This window comes from Populus euphratica, unplaced genomic scaffold, assembly GCF_000495115.2.
Source record: "Populus euphratica unplaced genomic scaffold, PopEup_1.0 scaffold575.1, whole genome shotgun sequence".
Classification (NCBI taxonomy): domain Eukaryota; kingdom Viridiplantae; phylum Streptophyta; class Magnoliopsida; order Malpighiales; family Salicaceae; genus Populus; species Populus euphratica.
In genome coordinates, this window is record NW_011500448.1 from 142428 (window position 1) to 153194 (window position 10767).

The following is a 10767-nucleotide window of genomic DNA, read 5'->3' on the forward strand; positions in this document are numbered from 1 at the left end:
TACTACTACTACTACTACTACTACTACTACTACTACTACTACTAATATTATTATTACTATTATTATTGTTGTTGTTGTATTATTGTTATCTATAATTTATATAATTAACCTCCCTATGATTCGATCCCGGTCTTGCCGGGTTATTTATTACTTCAGTACTTGGGAGAAAATATCAATCTTTTGGTCATGTCAGTCACATCACTATACGGGAATCTCGTTTTAAATTCCTCAGTAAGTCCGTCGATAATATCACTCGTAAAAACTTCCACATAATCAAACTGTTTTTTTTTTAATTCTATATATTCCATTTGTACTTCAATCAATATATACCAACGAAAAAATTCTATTCCATCGATAAATACCAACTGAATTATAGACAGAATAATAGTCGTCAGTAATTATCATCGTAATTTACTAACAGAATTATTCTTTCTGTAATTTCATTGATTTTAGGTGAATTTCTGCTACTGAATTAAATGATACAATAAAAGTAAGAGGAGATGAATGTTGTTTAAGTTTTTTTTTTTCCAAAAGATAATATTTTTACCTGTCGATTTATATAAGTCGTAGGTGCAAAGTACCTCATATGATTCAACAATCATACCACAACACTAAAACTAAGCAAACTTAAAAAAGTGGCTCACTTTCTCTCTACATGAAAACTTGAAGAACAATATAAAACAAAATTAGAGAAAAATAATTAAGAAATAATATTTTTTTAATAATTTTAAATAAACCAATGAAATAATATATATATATAGACCCTGAAAGAAAAAATAAACAACTATTATCAATACTTACGATATAAAGCTTTATGGTTGAATTTTATTTTATTTTCAGTTTTTACTAATTTTACTAATGGGTTTTTTATATTAATTTTAGACATTTTAATTAGATATGTTATAGCACTATAGTTAGAGAACATTTCCTAACAAAACCTTAACACCAAAAAATAGGTGAATTTCATTTTTAATTAGGTTTCAAATGTGCCCACTAATCATGTTTAGAAGCTCTTTTTTCAACAATGTGTAATGTAAATTGACTAACCAATATATAAAGATTTACAAAATTAAAGATAGATACTAAATTAACAACTAGAAATTTGATAAATACAAATAGAAATACCAACGCAAATATTTTGTCCATAAATTACAATGAATTTTACCGACATAAATATTTTCTTGGTATATATTGAGGGAATTGCAATGGGAAAAAAAATTAAAACAAAGCAAAAAAAATTTGATGACATATCATTTATACCAATTGAATTGCTGACAAAATAAAATTCGTCGGTAAAATTATTGGTAAACTGTTAACACTATTCATTATGTTAATTACAAAGGGAATCATCAATGAAAAATTTCATTGGTATTTTCTAGAGAGTTATGAAACTGTTTACTTTCCAATTACACTGTTAATTATTGTTTTTTATAGACAAAATCATTGACGGATTGAAAAGTCGTTGGTGTTATTTGGCGGGTTTCTGAAAAAATTCAATTAAATAAAAATTTTAAATTAAATATTACAAACAGAATCACTGATAGATTAAAAAGTCATCGTTCATATTTGATAGTTTCTTAAAATTTTTGATTAAATTGAAAATTTAAATTAAAAATTACAGATGGAATCATTGATGAAATAATTAAAAATATTAATAATTAATTATTCATTGATACAATTATCGATAAAACGCTCTAATCAAAAACCTAAAATCCTTAATTTCACAACAGGTGGACTTCTTTTCTTCTTCTTCTTCTTCTTCTTCTTCCCTTTATGTAAGAAAATCAACATCCCTTTCTTTCTCTTCTCTTTTACACTCATTCTCTTCTCCTCCATGCTCAGGTATATTTTCTTCTCCTCTTTTCTTTTCTTTTTATAATTTTTTTAATTAATATACTTTATGAAATTTTTTTTCTTTTCTCGGTTTCATTTGCAACTTCATTAAGATAAGATTTTTATTTTCTCTTCTTTTTTTGTGTTTTTTTCACTATATTTGTTTTTTATTTTGTTTTTAATTTTTTTTTGTTCTTAATCATTGTATGAATGTTGTTGTAGCATTTTTTTTCCCTTCATATGAGATCAATCTTTAGTTGATTTATTTTTAGCAATCGCAACTTCATTTTTTTCATATGAATCTTTTTTAGTTGAATTTATTTTTTTTGTGTTATTTATTTGTTGCAAATTTGTTTAGTTTGATTTTCATCCTTTCTTTTTTCCTAGCAACTTAGTTTTGAGTATTATAGAATGTTGATTTATATTAATCTAATTATTTTATATTTTTCTAAAATAGATTTTTTCAAAAAATATTTTTAAATAATCACCGACAGAATTACATACTGTATTTTTCTGAGAGAAATACCAAAGAAATAAAGCAAGTAATTTTTTTGTGCTTTTCCTATCATAAATTCATCAATAATAATTTTTTTTTTATTATCAACAGACTTACCGATGAAGAAAAAAATTACCAATGAAAAATTCATCGATGGAGCATTTCCATTTATGATTCTGTTGGTAAATTAATTACCAATGTAATGATAGTACAAATACTGGAAAAAAAAAATCATCGATAAATATAGAGATTGTGGTAGTGATTGGTGCGTCACTATATCATAATATGTAGCTTTTGGATTTAAGTCTTCCTAGTGAAGCATTATTGGATTTAATTAGTAAATATAATGTATTAAACTATTTATCTTTTTATGTCAACGAAGACAATAGTGCTCATATGGTTTCGTTTCTATAGTACTCCTAAAACATGATTCACTACAAAATTTCACAGTTTTACCAAAGGACCTAATCTGTTGGTGTGAGATTCAGACTTCATCGATAAATTTTTTACCGACTAAATCACTGACGGAAAGTGTTTGTCGACATGCCTTTCATTGATAATCCCACATTCCATTCCTAACTCTGTTGGTATAAAAAGAATATATTGCCGATGGTTTTTCAGATGAAAAAAGCACGCCAAAAACAATTCCCAATGAAAATATACCAATGGATTTATTTCATCGGTGATAGTGACATATCTAGTAAATATTTTTCAGCTCTCGGTAAAATGTCGATGGACTCCATTCATCTATGAAGATATCGGTGATTGTGGCATTTCCAGTAAATATTTTTTAACTCTCTGTACAATGTCAATGGACTTCATTCGTCGGTGAAGATGTTGGTAATTGTGGCATTTCTAGTAAATATTTTTCAACTCTCTGTAAAATACTAGCGGACTATATTTGTCTGTAAATCCATCATTGGGGATTTTTAAATTTTTTTAAAAAAATTATTTAGAATAAATAATATAAATTAATAGTAAAAAAACCAATTACGCAAATAAAATTTTATTAAACATAAAAAATAAAAAAATAAAGTTAAATAATATTCATTACAAATTGAATTTGTTTCCAAACAAATATTTAATTAGCACAATGACAGAGCTAGAGGAGGAAGAGGAGGAGGCTGGTTGTTCCCAAAACCATACGGCCAAAAAATTGTTGCACATGTATCATCACTTTGTGATGTTATGTTCATGACCATTTGCCTAAAGTTGTTCATAATAAGCCGAGTGTTGCTCATATTTCTTGGTGAGATGAGTCATGTGAGCCGTGTTTTGTTCATAATTCATCGATAGTTGCTTGTATTTTTTGGTGAGATGAGGCATGTGTTGCTGTAAGGCCACGAACTCCTTAGATTGGGTGCTCAATATTGATTGGGAGCTCCCAATAGTGGAGACACTATGAGCCGCCCGCAAGTTCTTAGCTGTAGTATTGGAGAGCCCGTACACCTAATTTTTATTGGATCCACCGGATGATCCTACCTCCTTCCATAAATTTAGATTGAAATTCAGATGGGTTGAAGGATCGTTCCCATATCTCTCCGTCAACTGGCTATTATAGATCTCCTGAAAATGAAAAAAGAAATCATATTCAATTTAATAAAAATAATAACTTCCAAAATAAAATGGTTGAATGAATATACCACAAAATATTGAGCATGGTTGTTAACGAACTGTTGCACCTTCTTTAAGCGGTCTTAACTCCAAACGTGTGTCTCTACAAACAGCTTCATTAGACTCGGCTTATGTCCAAGAAACGTAACTTGTAAGAAAAAAATTAATTAAGTAACAAAAAATTATTTAATAATATATTTCATTTAAATTAATCCTACCTTCCATTTCGCATGTGTAGTAAATGGAATGTAGCCGCTAGTATGTGTTGTGATTGGTGCCATGTCATATGCTCAGTAGTTCTTAGTGACATGAATAACCTCTGCAATCTAGGTTTGATTAGAAAGTATCTAAGTTTTTTATATGCCATAAGATTCTTTCCCCTGCTAGTTCTGGGTTTGTAATGGGAATGCTCATATGTCATGCACTCAGTCAGCACAACATTTTCAAGGTAGTATAACATATAGAAGTTAAGGCACATGTCAATTTTCTAGTGTTCTAAACCGAGGGGTTTTATCATGTACTTTGCAACATAAAAGTTCTCTTTCAGCCTGTTCCCTTTAAGTAAAATGCTTCTCACCCATTCGATAATTTTGTTATAACTGGCTTTACTCAACCCATGATCTAACTTAATGGTAAACACCTGTGCTACGGTTGATAATTTACTATGGTTCGTGTAGCCATCTCATAATGGTTCGTCAGAATCTTTCAACAGATCAAAAAACCTAGTTGCATCTGCATTAAGTTCTTTTTCTACAATTGGACACTAACATTACCTTGATTCATTCTCATTGCATCTATAATCATATTCTTATAAGGATTATTATTATCATTTGCAACTGTATGCATGTTGCTAGCACTAGAAGTTGACCTAACTACCCTTTCTCTCATGCTTTTATTATGAAAAAAAAACAGTTCTCCGTGTGCATACAATCACAAGTAATTTTCCATAAATCCTTTGTGAAGAAGATGTATCATTACAACATCTGGATGCAGATACTTTTTATTTTGACACTTCTTACATGAGAACACCTAATTCCGCCTCTAGTAAAATTTCTGGGAATAAATGTTATGAAATTAATAAAACCTTGAACCATGTTACAATAATCCATCTTCCGCAATCCTTGGGGTGAATCTTGATATATCCATAAACGATCATCCATGACTTCCATCGAACCTCTATAAAATTATGATGACAACATGTATTAATTAACTATGTTAGGTAAATAAATTTGCAAAAATATTGGTTTACCTCGAGATTATCCAACAAGCTAATTACAACTTCTCATAAATATTCATTATCAATTATCAACATCCATACAAATTTATACATATAAATTTATGGAAATTACAACTCTATAATAGGATTGATAAAAATTAAAAAAGACTCGTTAAACAAGATATTAATTATTTCACCACAACATATGTAATTTGATAATTCAACAAAGTTTCAACAATTTACAAACAAATATAATTTTACAAAATCTAAAACAAACTATAACAAGTATAAAATTATACATTCATACTATAAGTTTGTTTGAGAAATAATAATAAACATGTATATACACTAGCGAAATGCATATACTAAAAAAACAATAAAATTAACATTTAAAATTAGCATTTAAATGTTAAAATTAAAAAAGATAGATTTATTTACAGAAAATGATAAAATCCACAATAAATCAGAACACGAATGTTGTGACCACAAAACTTAAAGAAATATGACTTGTGTTGGGAAAAGGGGGATTTTTTTTTGGGTGTTTATTTATAGTTTATGAGGAGAGAGTTGGGATGGGGAAGAAGAAGGAGAAATAAGGGAGGAGAGAGTCAGCTATGTAGTGATATATTCATTTTTATTAATGCAATCACTAACGCACCATTTTTCTCAGCGATTCCATTGGCAATTCTGATATAGAATTGGTTATGTCACTATATGGAGATTCAGATTTGAATCCCTAGGTGATTCCATCAGTAAAATCCCCGTAAAAAGCTTCACGTTAGCAAATCACTTTTTTTTAAAAAATTTGAATAGTCCATTTTATAATCCATTGGTATATACTGACCGCGGTATTTCGACGGTATATACTGACTGAATGATGAACGAAATTGTTTCTGTCTTTAATTATCATTGCAAGTTATTGATAGAATTATTTTGTCAGTAATTTCGTTGGTGTTAAGCAAATTTCTAATAGTGATTGCTCCTCTAAGTATGAAAATATATCTATTTATGGATTTTGAGTCTTTAATATCACTTAAATATCATATGGTACCTAATATAGTTTAGCTCATGATTTAAACCTAGATTATTGGTAAGTATACTTTGTTTTATAACTAAAACAAGAACACACAATTCAAGAAACCAAAAATACAAGTTAGGAAATACATATAACGCACGTTCAAAGCCAAAGTCCAAGAAACACGACTATCCACCACCATGGCTGCCTAAAACTTGCAAATAAAATCTCTCAAACCTAACAAAGACACAACATCTAGTCAAGGCTTCATGCATAAAGAACAAACACTGAAACACAAATCAAGGTAATAAAAAAAGCATATGGCATCATGATTTAAAATCATACCATTACCCCTTAAATATTATAAGTAATCAGCTATAAAAAACCTAATGTGATATATATGGAAACAAAATAAATTTTTAACAGCCAGGAGATCAACAAAAAAAATCATGATGAAAATTAAGCATGCCAAAGCAAAAACAGATCAACAGTAATAGCTTAGCTTGTGAGTAAAAAACATTCATCGAAGAACAATGCATAACTTTAAACCCTACAGTATTTGTAGCATAAAGAAGCTAAGACATCCTATAAAGTTTGAGAAAATACACCTGACCGGTCAACCATAGCCTTCGGAGACGTCGACCAACTAGGATAATGAACGGGGAATGGGCATTACAATAATAAGCATGAACAAACCAGGAAATAAACATAAAAAATATAGCACTGAACCACACAAACCACCATAAGAGAAAATAAAAAGAAAAAAAAAGGTTAATGAACACACAACAATGAAACAAAGAAGAAAGACTAAAACCACACTTCTAAAACAACCTCTCACAAAAATTTGTTAAATCATAGATGACATGAGAGAATAGAAAACAATAATAAAGTCCAGTATCCTCCAAGCCTATAAAAAATATGCCCAAAAATCCCCCACTGAAATCACATTATTAAAAAGGTGACACATGAAAACTTAAAAAAAGAATAAACATAACCAGAAGGCACCACTTATCTGGTTTCATGCCAAGTAGACAGGAATGAAAGCCAGAGAGCAACAAAGCGGCAAGAGAAACCTTTTTTCCCAAACCAATAGAACACCAAATCCAACCTTATAGACCAAAGATTTATTAATTTTATATAAAACAAAATATTTTTAATGGGCCAAAGCTCATAATAGACTTTGAAAACATGATTTAGACTCACCATGATTGTGAGCCTAATTATTGAGCTCTTTCCCAACTCCCCTGTAAATTTATAGACGATGCCTAGGCAGCATCCCATGACTCAGATAACAAGCCCGAATCTAGGTCTTTTCAGCTTAGGTGTGGAGTTTTATCTCAGGAACTGGGCATGCACCCAGCTTCTAATAGGCCTTAAGCAACATATTTGACCTCATATACTAATTTATTTTAATTATAAAGTTTCGTGATGCATTTAATTCATTTTTTTAGGTGTTAAGTTACCTTAATCCATAAACAACATTAAAGGTACTATTTTTTTTAATAAATTAGCATTCAAAATAAATTAGGAATGATATTTAAGTGTTTTTAAGGATTGTTATATTAAACTAATTTTTAATATAGTTTTATTAACAAAAAAATGTATTCAAGAATTTTTATTGGCCAAGTAATGATTCACTCCCCTATTTCTAGACCTAAATACTCGAAAAACAAAACTTTCAAAAATTTTCTAGATCTAAAAATATTGTATAAATTAAAATATATAAAAAATAATTTTATAATTAAAAAATAAAGTTAAAACTACACACAAACAAAAATTCTACACATCAAATCATGGATATTCTTATAAGTCCAAAATTTCATTTTCATGTGACCTACTTTAATATCGTATATCTCACTCACCATATCTTTATTTCTAATAATCTTAGGCTTTTTAAAAAGCCAGGTGGAAAAATACACATATCAACAAAAGCTAGATATCAATGCATAAATATATGTAAATTACAAGCCCTGAAAATAAGTCAAACAACCATCATTGTAAAAAAATTAAATGCAACAAACTCATTATTTTCAAGTACAAATGATACCAAGATTTTCAAATTTATATACATTCTAAGTTGAATGTTTGGTGCGTATTTCTTGTCATTTGGTATTATCTACATGAAATTGTAAATTATGAACATAAAACGAGTTTTTATACAAAAATAGTTATTTCTCACTATATAAATTGTCTTTCAATCTATGATTTTAAGCATAAATTGCCCTATTATAGAGAAAAAAAAAATTAAAATCTTGTCATTTGGTATGCCTTTTATAATGAGTTTTCATTAATGGTCGTAATTTGATTTTATATCAAAAACTTTATAAACAACCATGAAAATAACAAGAAAGATCTAATATCATTATAAAGAAATCAAAATCACATCACTATCTCTAATCGAAGTCATAGAGTCTACAAGCCTTATGACATTTGTCATTCCTATTGTTCTAGGATTAAAATAATAATAACATCAATAATAATTAAGAGAGGTGAATTAAGTATTCCACTAACATAGACAAAAAATTCAATTTAATTTAATTAAAAACAATTAACACAATAATTAAAAATATAATTAAAGTGTTTAAAATAAATAGGTAAGAAATAAAAATTGCAAACTCGATTTTTAATGCGGTTCAACAAACCTACATCCACACGTCAAGCACCAAACTAGTCATGAGTATTGTATTGTTTCATTAGTCCAAGTTCAAGATTACAATTGTATTTTGATGAATCCACACAAAAATTCTTTTTATTTGAGAATATGACCTCTTCAAGATTTTTTCTTTGTGAAATCCCCTCACCAATAATACAAAGAGTTTTATCCTAACTCTCAAAGAATTATAAGGATGATTTTGTTTATAACAAAAGAATCTCTCTAAGAGTGGATAATACAATTAAAACTTGTATTTCTATAACATACTTAATAGCACTTAGATGATTTAAAGGTGTTTAAATATAGCAAATATGGTTATAAATACTTTAGTGCTAGAATATGATGGTTCAATTTAGCATAACTTTAAAGTATGATAAGATTGATGACACGACTAAAAGATTGATGTCTTCTCCCAAATGCAAGAGTGTCGAAGTAATAAATAACCCGGCAAGACTGGGATCGAACCACGGGGAGGTTAATTGTACAAATTATAAATAATAATAATACAACAACAATAACAATAACAACAATAAAAACAACAATAATAGTAGCAATAATAACAATAATAGTAGTAGTAGTAGTAGTACTAATAATAATAAAAAAAAAGAGAAAAAAGAAGAAGAAGTTGATGAGAACTTTGAAATGTAAGATTAACATAATAATTAAACAATGATAATAACAAATGTGAAGGTTAGAGGTTCCACTAATGGTATGTCAAACAAGTATAGTATAAACTCTTATTATTCAATTGGAAACCACACAGAAAGGAGGTTCCAATCAGATTATAAAATGTTAACATGATCACATCAGTTATCTTATTTTATTAATGCTAATACTTGTAAATCTCGTCAGATTTATGAAATTATAACTTATGTTAACAACAAATCAAGTTCCTTTCATAGCTCAGGTATCGGTTATACCATACAGTATGGGCTATGAGAGTGCCAAGGATTTGTTGTGCTAAGTGTTATCCAATATAAATCTATATTAGTCATTTAACAAGCAAAGTATTAAAGAGTGAATAAGATAACAAATACAAAACATGTTAGTATCAAACATTAAAGTCCATATTGAGTTTACATTATACTTATTCTTACGCCATTAGTGTAACCTTTTTACCTTGACATAATAAACTTAGCTAAACATAATTAAAGAAAGAAAAATAAATAAACAAAATAAAAACATAAATAAGATAAAAGTTAAGAAAAATAAATAAACAAAATAAGAACATAAATAAGATAAAAGTTAACTAAGTAAATGAAAGGAAATGAAAGGCATAAACTTTATATTAATAAAAGCAAAGCATAAATATTACAAAAAATACAAAGAGAGAAAGCAAAAGCATGATCTTGATATGGAATCCAAGATACCTAAATGCATGACAAATACCTCCTTTTATAGGCCAAAATTAGAAACTATTGATTTGATGACTAATTGATGTGTGGGTGATCATCTCTTGACTTGGTGACAATCATTATCTTCTCTTGTCTGCCCTAAACATCATTGATAATGTCAAAATTGGAACCACTTGAAAACATGAAAGTTATAGGAAATTGTCTCAGCCTTCTTGTGTAAACAATTCAGGTCATTTGGACATCTAGAACTTCACATATGGGCCAAACACTGAACAGTGCTCGAGCTAGAGGACAAATTCGGACTTCTTTGTTGTTGCTACAATTTGGACTTGAAAATGATATTTTTAAGTATTGGGATCCATATGAAAGTTGTAGGTCTATATCTTACCTTTCCATTCATATAAAGTAGACTTAAATCTGAGATCTATAACTCCAGATATGACCCAATTACTGAATAGTGTTCTGATTTGGACTGCACCGACATCTCTTTTCAAAGTTTGGCCATCTCTTTGTTTTTTCAATTTCAGTTCTTAAATTCATCAATCAATCTTTTCATTTATATGATAGGCCTGCAGTTAAAATAAA

At 28.5% G+C, this 10767-nt stretch overlaps 1 long non-coding RNA gene across 1 annotated transcript in view; it reads left to right on the forward strand.

The window, feature by feature from the left end:
- LOC105114753 (uncharacterized) overlaps window positions 1-470 on the forward strand; it is a 10794-nt gene extending 10324 nt beyond the window's left edge. The window contains exon 3 of the long non-coding RNA XR_840196.1: window positions 396-470. This is a non-coding gene — a long non-coding RNA (uncharacterized LOC105114753). The remainder of the gene's footprint in view (window positions 1-395) is intronic.
- Window positions 471-10767: the final 10297 nt, after the last annotated feature.